Source organism: Molossus molossus, unplaced genomic scaffold, assembly GCF_014108415.1.
Source record: "Molossus molossus isolate mMolMol1 unplaced genomic scaffold, mMolMol1.p scaffold_m16_p_2, whole genome shotgun sequence".
NCBI lineage: Eukaryota > Metazoa > Chordata > Mammalia > Chiroptera > Molossidae > Molossus > Molossus molossus.
In genome coordinates, this window is record NW_023425355.1 from 130,175,280 (window position 1) to 130,197,367 (window position 22,088).

General features: G+C 39.3%; 1 protein-coding gene and 1 non-coding gene across 6 annotated transcripts in view; one reads left to right on the top strand and one right to left on the bottom strand.

Moving 5' to 3' along the window:
• The window catches only part of POLA1 (DNA polymerase alpha 1, catalytic subunit), a 321,724-nt gene that overhangs the window by 202,727 nt on the left and 96,909 nt on the right, over nt 1–22,088 (bottom strand). The gene's annotated exons all lie outside the window — the stretch shown is intronic.
• On the top strand, nt 15,435–15,538 carry LOC118636772. The gene has a single exon (XR_004960756.1). It is a non-coding gene; the product is annotated as a U6 spliceosomal RNA (small nuclear RNA).

The window sequence follows — 22,088 nt, forward strand, 5'->3', positions numbered from 1 at the left end:
GCTCTGAACACGTGAAAGAAAAAGTGAAATTCTTTGTCTTCTAATTTCTTTTCTGAAATATTTATTCATCGTGTGGATTTTTTAAAAATCCACTTTAGCCCTGGCCGGTTTGGCTCAGCGGTTAGAGCATCAGCCTGCGATCCAGAGAGACCCGGGTTCGGTTCCCGCTAAGGGCATGTACCTCGGTTGCAATTTGTCCCCGGCCCTGGTTGGGTCGTGTGGGTGGCAACCACTTGATGTGTCCCTTTCACGTCGATGTTTCTCACTCTCTCTCTCTCACTCCCACTCTATCTGAACAAAATATCAAAAAAATATCCTCAGCTGAGGATAAATAAAAATCCACTTTACATTTTTACTTTGAAAAAACTGTTTTTACCTTTAAAGAAACCTTCCTTTCATAACATTCTTATCCTCTATCCCTCCTTTACTCCCACCTCCAGTTTAGAAACTTGCATCCTGTACGTTTCACTTGAACTTAAGTGCATTATTGCCACAGTTGGGATTATGTCGGACACAGGACCTAGAGACCATGTAGAACTGGCTTTAAAGCGCACTTGAGCCAAATCCACTCACTGACACAAAAGTTCAAATAAGAACCCATACTCTTCAGAATTATATTTGGGGGGGGGGCACGACACATCTAAGACACCAAGATGAAAACTGGAGCAGAAGATATTAACGTAAGATCATGAAGTCTGAAAATCCCTGCAACTCGAAGCAAAAATGTGAACATGTGCCTGTATGCATTTTTCTAGGAAGAGGGTTCGCATATTTCACCAAATTTGAAATTTTGATGTGTTCAAATATAAGTACCATTGAAGATGCTCCAATCAGCCATAAAAATAGTGCTTTAGGAATTCTTAGAATTCCAGAGTGTCCATGAGACTAGAAACACCCTTGCCCAAAGGTCTTTGCCTCTTGCTTTGGAGTTAGGTGTTTCTGGCCCCTACAGTGTTTTTTCCCTCAAGGAAAAACATGTGTCAAAGGCTTGGAGATTTCGTTCCCTGATTGACTCCTGGAATAAATCTTCTGGGGGGCTAATTAAGACACGGTCAAACTATGTCCGTGCTTTAGTGAACATCAGCGCTCAGGCAAGTTTCACACAACCTGATTAAAATTGACTCAAAGTGTCTTACTTCAGTAATCACTTAGACAGAATGAATTTTACATTAGTGGGATCAAGCATGCACCAGGCCTCAGTGGAAATGAAAAGGGCTTATAGTAATAGGATTTATAAATCCACCCATTAGGTTAATGGCTAAATGATTTACATGTAACATTCTCCCCCACTCCGCCTTCCTTCACCCTTTAACTCAGTAAAAACTATGCTTGGCATTTTCCACTGCCATACTCAAAGGAAATAGCCTTTCTATTTTGGGACATTCTAATTTCTAATAATGGCTTGGGTAGCTACCATTAACTCTTTCAAAGCACAAATAATTGACTAACAAAATTAAGTAGTCTACAAGGCCTGAAAGTGTTTAATTGATCAAAATTGTCTATTTGAGAAGAAGGCACCAGGCTGGCTATGCTCAGATAATAAAGTTGGGCAATTCTGAAGCATTGCAATCAAGACAATACAACTAAAAAGGACATTAGCATTTTCTAGAATCTGCAACATTTTCTTTAATAACTGAGGTCACGGGAAAATCTAGCCAAAAAAGTTGGAGCTCTGGGTCCCCAAAAATGGTCGATTTAACAGGCGGCAGCTTGTCATTACCAAGCATCTGGCCTGAAGCTCAACCCTGGAAGAGCACCTCGCTGGTGGTCTGAAGGACAACCTGGAGTTGGAGAGTGACCAAGGTGCTGCTGTCACCATTTTGAGGGAAGGATTTTTTATTTCTGGAAAGCTCCTCTTTAGGACTAGTGTGTAATAAGATAGTCGGGGCACTGTTCATCATTACCCTCTGCTCTGAGGGAGGTCAAAGGAGGGAGAAATTTTTAAGCCCAACACCTCAGGGGCAACTCTCTCACTCGGTACCAGAGCTAAATACTAAATTCTGTTCTATAATGACCATACCGTCTTCATGCCCTCCTATAGCAACTCTATTTCTTACAAAATGGTCCCTTGCCCCCCTTTTTATTAGAAGTTCAGAAAACAGATTCTGTAAGCCTGCTATGTATCATTAAAATATAGAGGGTTCCAAATTCAAAGAAAAAAACTTCAAAAGATGGTCTCGTTTTAGGGAAATGTAATTGTGTTCACCTGTCCAGATACATGTGTTGCAGACAGGTATTAAGGCATGCCTCTAGAATACCTACATTTAAGAATCAATCAAACAATGTATTCCCATTTATCACTCACTTGCTCTCCTGTCCCATCATCTTCTGGGAAGAATCCAAGGAAATTTCGAAAGAAACATATAAATGACAAGTTGAGAAAAGTCATTTAGGATGCAGAACATGGAGAAGACAAAATAGCAATATATAAGCTATACAAGATTTAGCTACTGCTAAAAAAAAAATCCCCTTTACTTTTGAACATCACTGCATTTCCACTCTCTAATTTGGCCAAGGCTCAAGAACTTAATATGAATGACAGGAAGTACTGCTATATTCTTTTCACTTAGAGCCTCACAAAGGTATTCATTCATACACTACCAAGTATTTCTGAGCAGTTCTCATGTGCTAGATGTAAGGGAACACCAAGGTGAATAATTCAGACATGATCCTTTTCCTCTACAGGGTGTAGTACTAGTGGAGAGACAAATATGCGCTTGCAAAACATATACACACACACAGAACAGAGGCCCCTGAGGTGGGAGTTAGAGAAAAGTTCATGGAAGCAGACTGTACATAGAGGAAGGTGAGCTATAGGAAATAACAGAAAAAGGTGGGTGGGAGAAGAGTGTGAAGATCCGAAAGACAGAGGGAAACTCTCAATGGAAATTGAGGAAAATTACATTTTCAAAGGTTTTGCTGTGAGAAGAAAATAAAAAGCGTGGCTGAGATTAGAATGCTCAGGAAAGTGGGGAGAAGGCAGAAGAGGCCTAATGTGAAGAGCCTTATAAACCTCATGAAGGAGTTTAAACTGGGGAGTGAAAATGCGATTAACAGTTTAAAGGTCTCTCTGGTTATAAAACATGTAGAGAATGGATGTGGCAGGGGCAGCATCCAGCGAGAAGTGATGAGGCTTGAATAGCATAATAGGCATGCACTGGAGTTAGAGAATCATGTATTTAGGAAGTGCAATCTACAGGATTTGGCGACAGGCTGGATTTGGGGCATGAGGAAGGGAAGAGAGAGGCATCAAAGATGAGACCCACGCTCCTGGCTTAACAACTGGATAGGTAGACAGTGCTGTCACTCACAGACAGGGAATCCAGGAAGGGGAACAGGTTGGAGAGCAGAACCAGCTGGGCAGTTTTGAAATTGATGAATATGCTATGCCTACGGACATCTAAATGAAGATCACAGGGAGGCAGGCAGAAGCTAAGATGCTCAATGGAGGGGACACGGGACTTTCGGTAGGAATTCCAATGGTCAACAGAGATGCAATACATTACTAAATCAAAGCAATGTCAGCAAGCAGAAAATAACAGAACCCATTGAAACAGATGGCACAGCTCACGAAGGGGCAGCAGGAGAAAGGGAGATGAGGCAAACTGGTACTCAAACCATGGTAATGGTGTTCCCTGGGTCTCTCGATTGCTCCTTCCTCCTCCAGCACCTTCCTTTGCCTTTCAGCTATTAGATCTCCATTCTTCCTGCCACAATTTGCAGGTGTCATACAAACCAGTGACCACTGGCAAATCTGATTGCAGGCTGCCACAGTCAGACAGCCAGGCACCACACACTGACCTTTAAGGAGAAAGATCCCAACAGGTGGCTAGTGCCTAATACAAATAATTGTATTAAGCCTCCAAACAAGGTCTAAAAGGGGGAGCACCTTGCCTTTTCATGAGCAACAAAAACAGCTACAGGCCACAGCTCAACAAACAGCAAGCAAAACCGCTGCAGTGGCTCCCCTCCTTGAGGCAGTGATGGGCTCAACAGGAAGACTAAACATCAATCAAGTCACTTCACAAGTAAAGAGCCTCCTATAGCTCCGACCTAACCATCATTTTCCTGCCTCCCTTCTGCATTTGGAGGGGGGAGGGTGTTTGTTTTTGTTTTTTTAAGTCAAGTTTGGTGCCATTTATTAACAGTTCTGATTTATACTTATCCAACAGAAGAATAGTTAATGATGGGGGAAGGGTTCCACTCAGTTTACAAAGAATATTCTTCACATCCTTCGAGAGAAACTACCTAAGAGATAGGTGATTAAATTAACTGCCTTTGTCACTAATTCGCTTTGATAACATCAAATGTCTCACAGTTCTCATGGACCTTTGACCTCAGAGCAAGCCACTGTTTTGACAAAACAGGCAGCTGTGGTTCAGGAGGTGGGAGGAGCCTGGGTAACCTCCTGAAAGACAAAGGCCTGATCAAGGCCCAGAAATACCCCTGGGTGGTAGGAAGCCAGGAGTTCTGCAACCTGTGGTAGGACCCCATGTGATCTACAGCCTTTCTGCCTGACCTTTACATCCAAAAAAGATCTCGCTTTCCCCTGCAGACAACCTCCTCTGCTCCCACAGCCTTAAACGTTGTGACTGGGAATGGCATGGCTGGGAGGAGCCACACACCGCTGGCGTGTCGGTACCCAGAGAAAGAATCCAAGAGGTAGATCGGATTCCTGTCAGCTGCAAAAGAGCCAGCGCTTCAGCTGCTTCTCATTCTTTATTTTTAAATGGCAGGATGGGCTCAAGGGCATGGTGGCCTGTCACACAAGAGACTAAAGATTAAAAAAGATAAAACTGAAACCCTTCAGGGTGAGCAGACTCACACAAAATTTTGAACTGCACAAGTGCTTTAGAAAAGACGTACAGTATTTTACAAATCAGCTGAGTGTGTTTCTCTTAATGACATGGTAGGGGAAAACTGATTATGGGACAAAAATGAATCAAACTAACTACAGATCAGTTCTTAGTTAATGGGACTAACAGATTAATTCTCCTGGTACTAATCTGGAAAAGACTTATTTTCAGAACTTGGAACGCAGAGCATGAAAATATTGAGATGTGCTACCAACGACCAAGTTACCTACTCGATCATTCCCCCAAAACAAAAGAGCATGTAAAATTAAATATAACTCATTAAAATGTAAAGAGATGATTAGGAAGAACTTACACAGAATACAAAATGTCTTCTTTTTTTCCCTATACCACCACCAGATCATTCTTGACTAATTCTTGGAAGCTGAAGACCAACTTGGATTTTGATGTATAAACTGCTTTTGACGATATTTCATTTTAAACAGATAAACACTTTTAAAAAAATGCAAGCTGAAGACACCCTTTTGAGAAACTAAGAAAACAGATGTGGAAGCCATTTGTTTAGATAAAGAGGAATTTTCGCTTTTATAGGAATACAATGATTCATGAAGAGGAAAAAAGTCTGTCATCAAGTTTACTTCAATAGATACTCTTGGGTTTGAGGCAGCTTTCTAAATATGGGCCACTGCTTTTCTTCACATCTCATCTCTCCTGAAATATCTCAAACTACCACTAAACAAACATTACTTTTATTGTCTTTGTTCTTTTACATTTTCTGCTTAGTTAATATATTGTGCCAGAGGAAAATAACCACAACTCTGGTACTATAGCATCACATACTTGCTTTTATTGCTTAGGAAGCTGGATAAAATACCTTCTGCTTTAGTGATTTATCTAAAATAAGCCATCATGAGAATATTAAAACATTAAGAATACAAGAAACCCTGACAATAAGTTCAGAAATAACAGCTCTCCTTAACCCCAAAGGAGATGGAATAAAAGAACAGTGAAGTTTTGCCCTGGCCAGTTTGGCTCAGCGGTTAGAGTGTTGGCCCATGGACCAGAGAGATCCGGGTTTGTTTCCCACTAAGGGCACATACTTTGGTTGCAGTTTGTCCCCAAACCCAACCCAGTTGTGTAGGTGGCAACCAGTCAATGTGTCTCTCTCACATCGATATTTCTCTCTCTCTCTCTCTCTCTCCCTCCTCCCTCCCACTCTATCTGAATACAAACGCAATATATATATATATATATATATATATATATATATATATATATATATGAATAATGAAGTTTTTCTAAGAACTTCTAGCAAAGAAGAAAATCTCCTTTTTTGGTTTATCTTTGTAATGGAGATACCAAGAAGAACTAAACAGGAAAAGAAAGAGGGTGGGGGGCATGGGTTCAACCTGGGGATAAGCTATTTACTTTCCATGTTCCTCCATCTCAACAAAAAGGACAAGGCAAAATGGCCAATGTTCCTCAAAAATTTTTGTTGATGAACAAACAAACAAAACCCCCCCTCATAATTCCCTATCCCCGGCTATGATCCCTATTAAGCATCACAGAAAAAAAGAAATTATCTCTTTTCTGCAATATCCCCATCTGCCAATATTTTGTCATGTTACTCGCTATAGTTTATATTTCAAAAATAGATGCTTTAATCTATCCCAAATATAACGACATAATTTTGAAGATCCATTTTCACACTATGAGTTATGGTTCCATCTCTGAACCCCTTTAATCATCTACAGAATTGTGTTCAAGTATGTAGAAATTTTTCTGGGGAAAGAATCCACAACTTTTGCCTAATTCTCAAAAGGGTCATGGCCCAAAAATGATCAGTCTCCCCCCAAAACTTGTAGTGGTTTCTTAATCATGTCAAACCAGTCCTGAAACAGTATAGGAAGTTGCCTGGTGTATTTCATAGCCATGGCTGTTCTTGACTTATCCAAGAGATCACCAAAGAGGAGTGGCTGGTCTTGCTGGCTCCGATGCCACATATAAACCCTTTGCTAACCATCCTAAAAATGGGTGCTAACCATCAGTCACAAGATAAGAGGAGAAAAAAAAAAAAAGATGAGCCTTAACAAATCTGACTACTATTATTATACTTACAGAAGACAATGTGTCATTTGAATTAGAAAAGTCTAAGAGTTGGCTAGTTTGCTGTCTGTAAAGACATAATAACTTTTATAGTTGGTTTACTCAACACATATTGAGCTTCAAGTACATGAGAAGTATTGTCACAGGTGCTGGAGTGAGACAAAGGAATGACATGATCTGAGTTCTTGAAAATCTGTAGGCAGGAGCACAGAGAATGAGCAGTGGGAACTGAGGAGCAGAACTAGTCCAGAAGACAGATACCATGGGATAAGATGATAGCCACACAGCTGAATGGAAAGTAGAATCAGGATACGCTAAAGTTTGTGATGCAGAAAGTAAGATAAAAACCAAACCTAAATTCCTTGACTTTTGGCTTGAGTGACAGGTACATGATGCTGGCTCTTTTAAATTCAAGATGAGATAGCAAAAACATGTTTATAAAATTATTAGCAATAACGCTGATTTTTAAAAATTCAAAATTAACTATAAAGTTGGATTGCAGACATTTTTGTAACACTGCAAATGAGTCATCATGATAGATATTTCAGATTTAGCTGATCCTTCCTAATATTGGACCACACACTTTATCGACTGCATGACCCTTGCTCCAGCAAAGAAAGAATTCTCCTGCTCCCTCATTACCTCCAGCTCCCATACAAGTATTTAAAATTCCTCTTCTCGCCTTTATTTCCTAATTCTACACCCAACCCTCTTGAATACAACCAACAATCTAATGGCATGTGTCACTCAGAAGACCAAACACGTCATGGTCAAGTTTTCCTAAATATATCCTTTCCTAACTCATTCTATCACTTCTCTTTGCAATCTTAGGAGTAACCCTCCACGAATCCCCAAATTTAACAAGCATTACAATAGGCTCAGCACTGAAGGAAGTACAAAAGGAGTTTTACTGCCTTTAACGAACTTAAAAGACAAATGTTATCACTTCCATCGAAGCAGTTCTCACAGTCTGACAATGAAAGGAACCGGACTCAAAAATTGTCCTGCAAGGACTGGTGCAGCCGCTATGGAAAACAATATGGTGCTACCTCAAAAAATTAAAAATTGAACTTCCATTTGACCCAGTGATCCCACTGCTGGGAATATACCCTAAGAAGCCTGAAACACCAATCAGGAAGAATATATGTACCCCCATGTTCATAGCAGCACTATTTACAATAGCTAAGATCTGGAAACAGCCCAAGTGTCCACCAGTAGACGAATGGATCAAAAAGCTGTGGTACATATACACAATGGAGTACTATGCAGCGGTAAGAAAGAAAGATCTCTTATCCTTTGAGACGACATGGAGGGACCTGGAAAGTATTATCCTAAGTGAAAGAAGCCAAGCAGAAAAAGACAAATACCACATGATCTCACTTATATACGGAATATAATGAACATAACAGTCTGAGGAATATAGTAGACCCAGACACATGGAAGTAGGGCATAGACTGACATCCCTCAGAAGAGGGGATGGGGGGTGGGGGGGTGGGAAGAGGTAAACCACAGAACTTATATGCATGCATGCATGACCAATGGACATGGACAACTAAGCCGGGGACAGGGTGGGGGTGGGGGTGGGGGGGGTGCCAATGGGGTAAAAAGGTAAAATATCTGTAACAAAAAAATAAATAAAAATTCATAAAAAAAAAAAAAAAAAAAATTGTCCTGCAAGAATATAAAAACAGAGTGACTGCGCCAACCACACTGCATCCCACACCAATGGCCTGATCTACCGCAACCTGCTCTTTGGAGGCATGCCCAAGTCTTCAGATGAGTCCAAAAAGAGAAGGAGTATGGCTCTGGCTCCATGCAGGGAATAGTCCCATTAATATTAAAAGGGAGGAAAGGAAGTGCTAATAAAAGAGGAATAGAACAAATGTCCTTGTCCTTACCTACTGCATTAAGAAGAAAAAGAAGCCATTAGGTATAAGAATCCAGGTCAGGGACAAACATAAAGTCTGGAAACCTGGGATCCAATGAGCCAGTAAGTCTTTGAAGGCCTAGCTTTCTCATTTCTTTGTAGTTCAGACTGTCTTTCCTTTTATATAAGAATCTCACCTCTTCCCTTCCCAGCATTTTTCATCTTTCCCCTCCCACTCAGTGCCTTCTTTCTATTTCTACAGTATCCATTTCTCCTAAATTGAGGGTTACTCCTTCACCTGACAAATATGTATTGACAGTCTGTACTGCTCAAGACTTGGTGCCTAACTCCTAGAAGATGAACAAAATGCAGCCCATGCCCTTGAGAAGCTTGTAATCTATTTCCCAATTATTCACAATGGTCTCACTTTCTTCTTTATCTTTTAGGGCTTCATCCCCCCACCTCATACTCAATACATAAAACCTATGCTATCTTTTAACTTCATTCTCAGAACCTAACTCAAATTTTACTTTCAAAGGTCAATAGCCTCTTCTCGCCAAAAGTAATGGTCATTGCTTAGATAAGATTCTTCAACAATCATCTGAGCACTACCCTAATGAAATGAAACGGCACATCACTGTTTTCCTTTCATCATCACTACCCTTCACCAGATCCTAATGATAAAGCCCTCACATGAACATAACTCCAGACATCAAATTTCCCATGGGGGGGGGGCGCAAAACTGGCCCCAGTAGAGAATTGCTAACCTACATTCACGATACCCTGTGCACATGCTTGAGAAGTGACTGATCTGTCATAAAGCCCTCTGATTCCAGACATACGTCTATTGTCATCAAGATTATTGAGAGCATAGGATTATATTATCCAAGATGAATTTTTCATGTTCAGGCACATATACAGTCTCCAAATATGCCAGATTAACTTTCCTTTGCCCATCCACGTCCACTATCCACCCTGCTCTCTGGGAGGGAGGGCTGACTTAACAAATTACATCAAAAGGCTCCCTTGTCCACTAATTTTTACAGTGGAGTTTAGATAATCTGGAACACTGCACAGATCAGCATGGGAGTGAGGGCAGGTAACTTATGACCCTGGCTTTGTCCCTGACTGGTCAAATAGAGGCTGGCTGGATCCATCCACCTGCGATCAGATCAGAAGACCCTTTTCACCCAACTCCGTCTTTCTAAGTTAGGTGTCTGCTCCTCCTCTCACTCCTTTTCACCTGAGAGCATAACACCCTTGCTATTACTAGCCTCAGAGTTCACACAATTCTCTTGCAATTTTAATACATCCTGCTCACATTTTGGTAAATAATCCCTCTATCAAATCCTCCTATTAATCCCAATGTCATCTCTGGGATTAAGAGATTGATACAGTAAATACATTTTAAATTTTATCTTAAAATTTAAAAAACATGCCCTGGCCAGTTTGGCTCAGCGGTTAGAGCGACGGCCTGTAGACCAAAGAGTCACAGGTTCGATTTTGGTCAGGGGCACATACTTCGGTTGTGGTTCGATCCCTGGCCTTGGCTAGGGTCGTGTGGGAGGCGACCAATCAGTGTGTCTCTCTCACATCGATGTCTCTTTCTCTCTCTCCCTCTCTATCTACCTCCCTCCCTCCTTCCCACTCTATCTGAAAAATCAATGAAAAAATATCCTTGGGTGAGGATTTAAAAAAAAAAAAAAAAAAGCAGTTTTAAAATGTTCCACTTGAAGATCCATTCTCCTGAAAACAGACACACAAGAAGCATCACATCTTGAAAATCTAGGCTTTTAAGATTTGTGAAGAAGGCATGCAATTAACTTTCTTTAAAGAACAAACCTATGCCATACTAACTATTTATTCCCTATTAACAAAAAATGCTCAAATTTATATTTCTTTCACCTTACCTTATCCCAAAGAGAAAGAAAAAGAACAGAACACTACCTCTGTCTTATGTAGTCTTAACAATTTTGGCAATCATTTTGTTATAATTATTACATATTAACTTACATCATTAGTTTTCCATATACATATTTTAGGTCTCTAATTACACTGTACATTAACGCTGAGGACCAGGACTATATCTTACATTTGTTTTCCTCACACTTATTCATGCCTTGCAATAGTCTGTGATAGTTCATTTAAGAGAGAATATAGTCATTAAATATTTGTTGACAACTGAAAATAGTAGCAATAAGAACGGAACATAAGGAAGCAGGAAAGCTTGCCCCAGGAGATATGCTCACTTACTTTAGTACTTTCTTATTTGCCTTGCTTTATCAAGAGATTTTGCCACCAGAAGAAAAATAAAAGCTTCACTGTAAGGTGAATGTAAAATTTTAGGAAAACAGCTGTATACCCATCAAAATTATTTTCCACAAGTAGCCAACATGAAATAGAATTTACAACAGAGACAGGAAGAAGAGTAGGTGGAGTTAGAATAGAAGGAAATGAGGAGGCGCAACAAGAATTAATTACTGGTAATTACACATGCTACAGCCTCTCTTCTTTCTCCACCCTCTATCTAATCAACAGTGGGAACAGATGTGGTCTGTGGTATTGGGGAGGGGGGTGCTTAACAGCTGTTTGGAGAACATGCCATTAAAAAGCAGCCTTGTCCACAGAAACCCAAGAATTTTACTGTTTGAAAGAAAAGAAGTAATGAATAATGACCACAGTCTTACTTTGAACTTCAGCTCATTCAGGCCAATGATAACTTTCTTTTTCTCCTGATTTCTGATGAACTATGGCAGTAGCTTTGATATTTTCTGTTATAAGAATGGCTCAATATTTTAATCTATTTCATATATCTCATCCAACTAATCCAGAAACCAGTACAAGGCTCCAACTACTCCTTATTAAGTAATCAATAAACCTTAACTATGATATTAATGATCACAAGAAAAACTCTTCAAATTCCCACTATAATGAATACCAAATTAGGGTGAAATAATCCCAAATTTGCTCGGCTGTCTCTTTCTGGATGATCTTTCATGGAATAAGAACTCTAAATAGCGTGGAGATCAGAATATTCCAGTTTACGTCTAAAAAAATTTAAAGAATGTAGTACACTGTCAATGCATAAAATCTTGCCAAAAAGATAAAAAACACAAACTAAAGCCCATGAATAAACTTAAAATACAACACAACCACCAAGGCTTTAACAGGAAATGCAGTTACAAAACAGAAGTTTCAGCATCTTTCTGGTAAGAAGCTGTTTTTGCTTCCTCCCAAGTCTAATGACTGCCAGCTGGGCAGGCTGGGAGGGAGGGTGGGTCGATGGCATTCTCACCCCATCTGGGACACCCCCAAGGACCAAGGGATGGAGATATGTGGCACAAATCTGGCTTCAGAAACTATCAGGTAACTGTTATCTATGACCTGAAACTCTTATGCTGGAATAGCAGGGGAGCTTTTTGACTTCAGAACTAATTAGGTTCCAAAAAGCTGTAAATAAGTCCATTTGTTCACAAATCCAAAGTGATGATACTCAATAAATGACTGGTTATGCCACTGATTGTAGCAAGCACATTGATTACTTTTGCTCAAACATCAACTGTGTTGGAAGTTTCGAAAGTTCTTGAGTAGCTTTAACGATTGCAAGTTCTTCTCAGGCACATAGACCGTTTGAGAGCACACATATTCACATGCATTTGCAGGATACGATACTAATTTCCCATATCTAATCTTATTAAATTGAGCTTGCATAGTCTCACATTTACTTCTGTGTATTTTGGGGACAACTTCAAAAATTTCATTCAGTTTCAGTATATGCAGATTGCACGAACTATGACTCAGTCCTGTTGGGGATAATTAGAGGAAGATGGAGCTGGGGTTGGGAAGAGGAAAGAAAGGTAAAAGCTAATGGCAGAACAAGAATAAAAAATTTTAGAATGAAGCCATAGGAAAAATAAAAGAAGGTAAGTGCAAGCATATTTGAGACTCAAAACTACACACAGATAGCATCTAAGAGTCAGCTGTGTGTGTGTGTGTGGGGGGGGTCCTCAAGGAGATGGGCATCAACAATTTTTGAGGTTGAAAATCAGAAAGTCAATGAACAGCTAGATAGAAAACCAGCCATGGGAGAAGAAGGAAAATGCCTCAAAGTATGCTCATTATCTGCAACAAAGCAAAATTTATATTGAACAAGGGATAGTAAATGAAAATGAATAGTTAGTATCCTTTATTACTAAATAAAACAGTATAAATGAAAGGGTCATTTGTATTATACTCATATTTATTTAACTGAATATAAATAGTTTATTCCTAAGAGCTTCCATAGATCCACTCTCAACTTCGGACCCCCTGTGACTAGTTTCCATGAGGTCTAAAAAGTCCTCAGACTTAAATTCTACATCCATGACAATTTTTAGGAACCTCTTCCTCCAGGTGAAAAAAGGACTATACCCTTACCCTTCCTTTGCAATTCACCAGGATGAAGCTTTTTTTTTTTTTGGTGTGCCCTGCACACCCACTGTTTGGTCCCTAGGAATAATTTTAGTTATCTGCAAAAGAGCGCATAAGAAAGTTTAAATTAATCCTTCATCCTGAATTATGTTGCTTTTCTGCATCAGCAAAGACACATTACCATGCAAAATAATGAGGGTTTTTTTTGTTTGTTTGTTTTTTTGTCTGATAGAGAATATATTTGGGAGAGAAATGGGAGTTTCTGGCAAAAAATAAAGGCTTCATTACTTCAGCTTTAAATGTAAATTAGGCACTCAGCAGCATGCAAGTTAGGACAATTTTCCTTACACAAGATAAGATGAATTATATTTTATTCCTTAGTTCTTAACAAGAGTCACTTCCTTAGACATACCTAACCCTTAAACAAAAGCTTTTCTTTGTCACAGCTAGGGAAATGTTTTTATTACTGATGTTCTTTAAATATGTATGAATAAAAACCTCTCTTCTATACTCATGTTCATAACAAGCTTCTATTTAGGCGAAGAATATCTATCTAAAATGAATATAGAAATAAAAGGGGGAATATTTGCTTTCTCCGTGAATATTACACTAGTCCCAACTAGTGGAAAGGCCATAAAAAAAAAGCTGTCTTTAGAGATTCTAATACTGCCTGACTTTGCAAGAAAGTGATGGCTTTTAAAAGTGAAAAAGGTATTAAACACACATCTGATTGCACAGAACCACACTAACATAACAACTACCAGTGTTTTGTGGGGCTCTGCTCTTGTTTTTAAAAAAGTAATCACTTTTTTCACATTCATACAATTTTCTCCATCTATCTGGAACTCAGTGTATCCAAATGTCTCATTCTGTAAAACCCCTGAACAAGACCTATCCAATCCCATCTTTCATCATGGCACAGTGCTGGTCACCTTTAGCAAATAGGCCTCTCCATTATATTCAGTCACTCAAGGAAACCATTCTTATGGAGGCTAGGATCAAAGACATTTCTCAGAGTGTTCTGTCCTAGTTAATCTGAATACATTATGGGATACTGCAGCTTTAAACCTGAAGTTCTCGAAATCACCCATGGCAAAAAATATAGTCCGGGGATGTTAGTCTGGATTTTTCCTTTAGTTCTGCACAACTTGAATATGTAGGTAAAAAGAAGAAAGGGTAAATGGGACATGCTCCACATCTCACTGAATTAACTTGTAACACTTAAGATCCTAACGTGTGATATCAAAGTTTTAATATCAGCTTTATACTTGAGAAATTCTCCAATTGCTAAATGCCTTTTCAAGCTAAACTCTCAAACTAATATTTAATCTGATGAGTACAACTGACCTAAATTTTTGCATCATGGAATCTCAACTATGCGAATCATTTTAAGATTGTTAGTCGGGCCCTGGCCGGTTTGGTTCAGCGGTTAGAGCATCCGCCTGCGGTCCGGAGAGACCCGGGTTCAGTTCCCGCTAAGGGCATGTGCCTCGGTTGCAGTTTGTCCCCGGCCCCGGTTGGTCTTGCGGGTGGCAGCCACTCGATGTGTCCCTTTCACATCGATGTTTCCCTCTCTCTCTCTCTCTCTTTCTCCCTCCCACTCTATCTGTGCAAAGAATGGAAAAATGTCCTCGGGTGAGGATAAAAAAAAAAAAAAAAGATTGTTAGTCGGTTAATTTTCCTTATGTTATGGCTATGCATTTTCTAAGTAGGGCAGAATCACATTCCAATTTTTCTCTTGTACTTCAGCACATATCCACAGAAGGGAAGAGAAATTGGGCATTTTTATTATTACATGAGTTTCTACTTCAATTCCCAATGCTGCTTACCTATAAGATCTGTTACTTAGGAAGTACTAAGAAAATTAAAACTATATATATTTTTAAGGCATACTTAAAATATGGATTTTATATCATATAGACAGGCTTAGTAAATGTATTTAGAAACACAAATCTTGCAGATAAAATTACAAACAATGGTAGAATTATTTGACAGCCTTCCCTCTCCAAAACGAAGTTGAAGTTAAATTATCTAGAACAGTGTTGTACAATACTAACATGCCTAGTGGCTACCATGCCTACTGAGCACTTACAATATGGCCATTATGGCTAACTGAAATTATAATTTTATTTCAAGTAATTAAAACAGCCATCTGTGGCTAACGGTTACCATACTATACAGTTCAGATCAAGAACGTTGATATCCACAGAAGTAATGTGCATAAAGAAAGCTCTTATGTGCTCACTTCGGCAGCACATAGACTAAAATTGGAACGCTACAGAGATCAGCACGGCCCCTACACAAGGACGACATGCAAATTCGCGAAGTGTTCCATATTTTTCATACAAAATAGTTGTGGGGACGTCAAGCTCAGCAGAGAATACAGTCAATAATATTATAATCATTATGTATGGTGCCAGGTGGGTATTTTATTTATCGCGGGGAATCACTTTGTAAATTGTGTAATTGTCTAATGACTATGCTATACACCTGAAACTAATATAAAAAAAAATAATAGCCCTGGCCAGTTTGGCTCAGCAGTAGAGTGTCGGCCTGCAGTCCAGAGAGACCCGGGTTCGGTTCCCGCTAAGGGCATGTACCTCGGCTGCAGTTTGTCCCTGGACCTGGTTGGGTCGTACGGGTGGCAACCACTCGATGTGTCCCTTTCACATCGATGTTTCTCTCTCTTTCTCTCTCCCTCCCCATTCTATCTGAACAAGAAATGGAAAAGTGTCCTCAGGTGAGGATTAAAAAAAAAAAAGTTAAAAAAAATAATAAATGTCAACTGTAATTGAAAAAATATATTTTAATAAAAACATAATCCAAAAAAAATAAAATAGCCCCCCAAAAAGCTGTTATTAATTGGAATGTATTTTAAGAATGGAGTGGAGACTGAAAAAATGGTAGAGTAGCCTTGTAAGAGGCTTTTAAAGGACAACAGGCCCACTCAAAGACTCAGACACTGAATCGTAGTTTTGTTTTTCATTTCATGATCAACTTGGAGTTAAGAATCCTTATAGGTATAATCTAAAATTCCACAAAACAACTAAATGTGCCTGTTACAGAAGGCACTGTGATAGTTCAAAGGGGACAAGCATATTTTCCCATTTTTTCAGGCCAAACATTTACAATAGGAAAGAGTGGTTGGCTAGAAAGCAGAAATGGTTACCAACATACACATACGTTATATGGTCTACCTGTGAAATTCAAATTGGATAACTTAGGTGAAAGGGCTCTGTGAAAACTACGAAGCACTATACACACATCATGATTGCTGCTACCACTGCTGCTGTTGCTATGGTTCTTGCCTTCAAGGAACTTGCGAACTGGTACCTGCCAAGGCTTTGCTGGTTGCCCATAGGTTTTGTTGGACGTACAGACAGTGATACCACTTCCTTTGGTTAGTGAAAACATGAGAACAAAACATGAGAACTGATGTGGCAGTCACTGGGTCTTAACATTGTTTGTTTTTAATAGTAAACTGGGTGGTCCTTTAACCCTGATTGTGGACAGCCGATATACAGACAATAATTGAGGAAATATAAGACTCTAGTAAGTGAAATTGGCTCACAATCCCAAAGTTTGAGTCTCCATTATACCTCAAGTCATGCCATTCCTCCTTGAAGGCAACTACTTTTCATGTTCCCTGGGTCTTTCATAGGGAATTCTAGTATATTCCTTAATTTAAAAAAATCAAACATGTATGTTTGGGTCCCAGGACTTTCTCTAGGTTTAAATTTATATTATTTCCTACATTTTCAAATACATTTATTTTACCTCCATTAGGACAGATTAGCCTTTCCCATGAAAACAAAGTTATAAGTAGTAATTGATTTTAAGAACAAGGGTTTGGCATCCATATGTTATATGCAAAACAAAAGTGTAACTGTCTATAAATTTTTTTTTTATCCTCACCTGAGGACATTTTTCTATTTTTTGTTCAGATAGAGTGGGAGGGAGAAAGAGGAACACAGAGAGAGAGAAACATCGATGTGAAAGGGACACATCGAGCAGCTGCCACCGGCACAACCAACCAGGGCCGGGGACAAACTACAACCAAGGTACGCACCCTTAGCGGGAACTGAACCCAGGTCTCCCTGGACCACAGGCCGATGCTCTAACCACTGAGCAAAACTGGCCAGGGCTATAAATTTAAACAGAGTAAAACTAAATTACTGACAGTACATGAGGACAATTATAAGGGATTCACACATCCTTCCAGGCCATGACTATAAGGCGAAAATAAATTTAAAAGCCACCCTCCAAGGGTAAAACCTACCTGGCACAATGGAATATGTAATTCACACATCCTTCCAGACCATGACTATAAGGCGAAAATAAATGAAAAGGCCACCCTCCAAGGGTAAAACCTACCTGGCACAATAGATATGGCAACACTGTGTTGAAATTAACCAAGAGACTGTCTATGTGTATGCTTGGCCTCAGAATTTGAAATCTCTAAATGTTTCTAAAGGTGATCTAAGTGTAATCTTAGGAAGCAGGCATAGAATGTGGCTTGTCATTTAGTAAATTGGATTATAGTTTGGTTAAAAAAAAAAATTGTGTGAACAAAGGAAAATGGTCACCATAGAAATAAGCCCAAAGAACCAGACACTGTCGAGCTTTGCTGCTCAGCATTATTCAGGGGAAACCCAAATAGTCCGTGTGGCAGGTGTATCCTAATCATGGATTATCTAACCAAGTCCCTTTGTTTTGATTCCATTCTCACCAAGCAACCTTGTGATTGTAATTTGGCTTCCCATGTGGCTTGTCTATAAAAGAGAAAATGCACTAATCTCTCAGTTCAACTTCACCAGTCTAATTAACAGCTGTAGTTCTCACTTCAAATGAACAAACTGGCATCAGGGCATGAACATGTGAGCCTGACCATGCACGGTGTGCCAAGAGTCAGATTTCTGAGCCTCTAAGAATATAAGCTTCTTGTTCACCGGTGAACCTCCTGTGCCTAGAACAGTGCATGGCTCATGTACTGCTCAGTAAGTATCAGGCTGAGATCCAGAGGCCTAAGATGACTTCTCCTAGTATCTTTCAATTCAAATTGCAATATATACTAAGAGGGCATACATGTTCAATATAAAATGACCAGAAAATAAAGTCGATTGCAAATAAAATATTTAAGTATCATAGCATTGATATGACCTAAAACTAACGTATTTGATATAATAAATATTAAGAAATTAGAAATGCTTTGTTTTCAGGTCTAAAATATGTTTCCTTCCATACTTTTACTCTTGAAAAACTTCCCCATGACAAGCAAAAAATCATTCAGAAGCTTGACATATTCAGTACTCAAGAATGCTCACTTTTTAAAATGATAATGGTTTTTCCTACTGAAACCATTTTGAAAAGAGTTAACCCAACATTTTTCCTTTCACTTTTCTCTAACTCTACAATTTATTCTAAATATCCAGTTGAGCTATTTCACATCAAATCCAAAAAAGGCAGCAATGACTACAAAGTACTGCTAAGTTACCCAGTTCCATACTGTGATTACAGGCATGTGTCGATTTGCTAGAATGTCAGAAAACCAAAACCCCTGACATTCTGCTTCCAACACTGGATACTCTCATAGCAAAAAACTATAGCCTCTGGATAACAGAAAAAACAACTACCTGAAAGTACTAGAGAGTAACCAAACAAGGGCCAAAAATGGAAGGAAGTCGACTGCAATTGGAGAAACGGAAAGACTCTCTGGGCCAAGTGACCCATTTTTCTAACTTTTTGCCTGAGGGCAGTCACCACAAGAGCTGTGTAAAGCAGTAGTCTAACTGGATTGAAGAGCCAGACACAGACAAAGTGGTTGATAAAAATAAAAGACACAAATTACAAATATCAAGAATGAGAGAGGCCCTGGCTGGGTAGCTCAAATAATCAGAGCATCATCCTGAAATGCCAAGGTTGCAGGTTCGATCCCTGGTCAGGGAACATATAAGAGCCAACCAATGAGTGCATAAATAACTGGAACAACAAATCAATGTTTCTCTCTCTCTCTCTCTAAAAAATTTATAAAAAAAAAGAATGAGAGAGATGGCACCACTACCAATTCTACAGCTAAAAAGACAAAAAGGGAATACTATAAACAACTTCATGCTAATAAGCTAGACAAATTCCTTAAAAGACACAAACTACCAAAGGTTACTCAAGAAGAAAGAGATAACCTGAACAGCCCGGTAGCTGATAAAGAAACTGAATTTGTAGATTAAAATTTTTACACAAATAAAAGTCCAGGTCCAGATAACTTCAGTAGTGAATTACTTCAAACGTTTAAGGAAGAAAAAATACCCGCTCTACACAAACTTTCCCAGAAAACTGAAGAGGGCATACTTTCCAAGACATTCTACGAGGCTAGTATTGCTCTGGTCTGACCGAGACTGACAAATATATCACAAGAAAGGACAACTTAAGACCAATATCCCTTGTGAACATAAATGTAAAAATTCTAAGAATTCAAATCACATTTTTTTTTTAGTTTACTGATTTTAGAGAGGGAGGGGAGAGGGAGGGAAGCGAGGAGGGAGGGAGAGAGAAAAAGAGAGACAGGGAGAGAGGGAGGGAGGGAGGGAGGGAGGGGGAGAGAGAGAGAAAGAAACATTGATTTGTTGTTCCACTTATTTATGCATTCTCTGGTTGCTTTTTTTTTTTTTTTTGGTACATGCCCCTATCGGGAACTGAACCTGGGCCACTCTGGCCCGCAGGCCAACACTCCAACCACTGAGCCAAACCGGCCAGGGCTCTGGTTGCTTCTTGTATGTGCCCTGACCAGGGTGGAACCTGCAACCTTGGTGTATCCGGACAATGCTCTGACCAACTGTGCTACCCAGCCAGGGCCCTAATTCTTTTCAAAATACATAAAAAGTATATCATATCATGATCACGTGGGGTTTTCCCCAGGAATGCAAGGTTAGTTTAAAATCTGAAAATCGATCACTGTAAGTCATAGCAACTAAAAAAATCTAACAGAACAACAACAACTATAATCATATAAACACAAAAAACGCATTTGAAAAAATTCAATATCCATTCCTGATTCAAAAAAACTCTCAAGAAAGAAATGTCTGCAACTTGAAAAAAAGGTTTTTAAGAAAAACCTATAGCTGACAACATACTTAACCCTACAAGACTGAAAGCCTTCCCCTAATGTCAGGAACAAGGATTTCCACTCTCAATCCTTCTATTCAGCACGATATGGGAACAGGCACTTCCAATCTCATCCTGCCTGTTTGTAACATTTAAGTTAAAAAATATCAATCAGGGCCCTAGCCCTTGTGGCTCAGTTGGTTGGAGTGTGCTCCTGTGCAACAAAAGCCAGTGGGTTTGATTCCCAGTCAAGGGATATGCCCAGGTTGCAGGTTCGATCCCTGGTCAGGGCGTGTGCATAAGGTAACCGGTCAATGTCTCTGTCTCTCTCTCTCTCTGGCATTACCATGTGCCAGGCACTGTTCTAGGTGCTTTATATATGTAAACTCATTAATCCTTCAGGACAAACCTATGAAGTAGACATTGCTATATACCCATTTTACAGGTAAGCAAGGCTATGTAACCTATCCAAAGGCATGCAGCCAGTAAGTAGTGGATCTGGGATTTGAATCTACACATCTATATATTTAAATATACATATATTTCCAGCCGGCTGGGGCCAGGGAAAAATCTCTGAATAAGCAAATATTGCTAATAACCACAAATACTCATGTGGCGAAGTGGTGACATACTATGGAAGGATCTCAATTTATGTCAGAATAAACCGTATGAAATGGCTGATATTGAACCATTTTGCCCTTAAAAGAAGATGGCTATTACATTATGTAAGGTGGTTAAGAGCACAGAATCTGGAGCCAAACTGCCTAGATTCAAATCCCAGATCCACTACTTTCTGGCTGCATGACTACAGTCAACTGCCTAGGATCAAATCTTAGTTCCATCACTAGATGTGTGGCTTTAAGCAAGTTATTTAGCCTTTCTGTAGCTCATTCCCTTCTGTGTAAACAGGAATAATCATCTCATGATGGCCGTAAGGATTAAATAAACTAATGTATGTAAAGTGCTTAGGATAGTGAGCAGCACACAAGAAAAAGACAGTATCAGCTCTTCTCAAAAGCTCTTAAAGCCAAATTAATTTTAGTGTATTTGAATTCAGAAAATAACCATAGGCCATCCAACATGGTTAAGAAGACTCTCAAAATCAAGTAGCAACAAAGTATTTAAAACTTACACGCCAAGCACTGACTGGCAGGTGTGGCTCAGTGATTGGAGCATTGGTCCACACACTGAAGGGTCACAGGTTTGATTCCTAGTCATGGGTTCGATTCCCGGTCAAGGGTGCATACCTGGGTTTTAGGCTTGATTGCTGTCCCTGGTCAGGGCCCATTCGGGGAGCAACTGACTGATGTTTCTCTCTCACATCAATGTTTCTCTCTCCTCTCCCCCCTCCACTCTCTCTAAAAATTAATGGGAAAAAATCCTCCGGTGAGGATTAACGACAACAACAAAAAAACTTAGATGCCAAGTTGCTCTTACCTTATATTATAAAAATAAACTATTAAGAATATCTGACCACTCTAAGGGAAAATGCTAATAAAAAATCACATTAAATAAATTTATTTACCAGTCCTGGCATACCTTTAGTTTTTTGTTCTTTAAATCAGGATTATCTTCCATTTTCAAAACACATATAAACACTAAAAGAATGCTTTCCTTATCACCCAGCATTACTAATTCTGATTCACATCAGGTATATGGACACTACTTCCAAAACCATATAAAATTACTGTTAATTGTTTGTACTTTCAACCTTGAACTATTAAAGCCAGTCCTACATTCTACTTCCTCTTTACATCAGTAGTCAACTGACTGCCTGACCACTTTCATTTCCT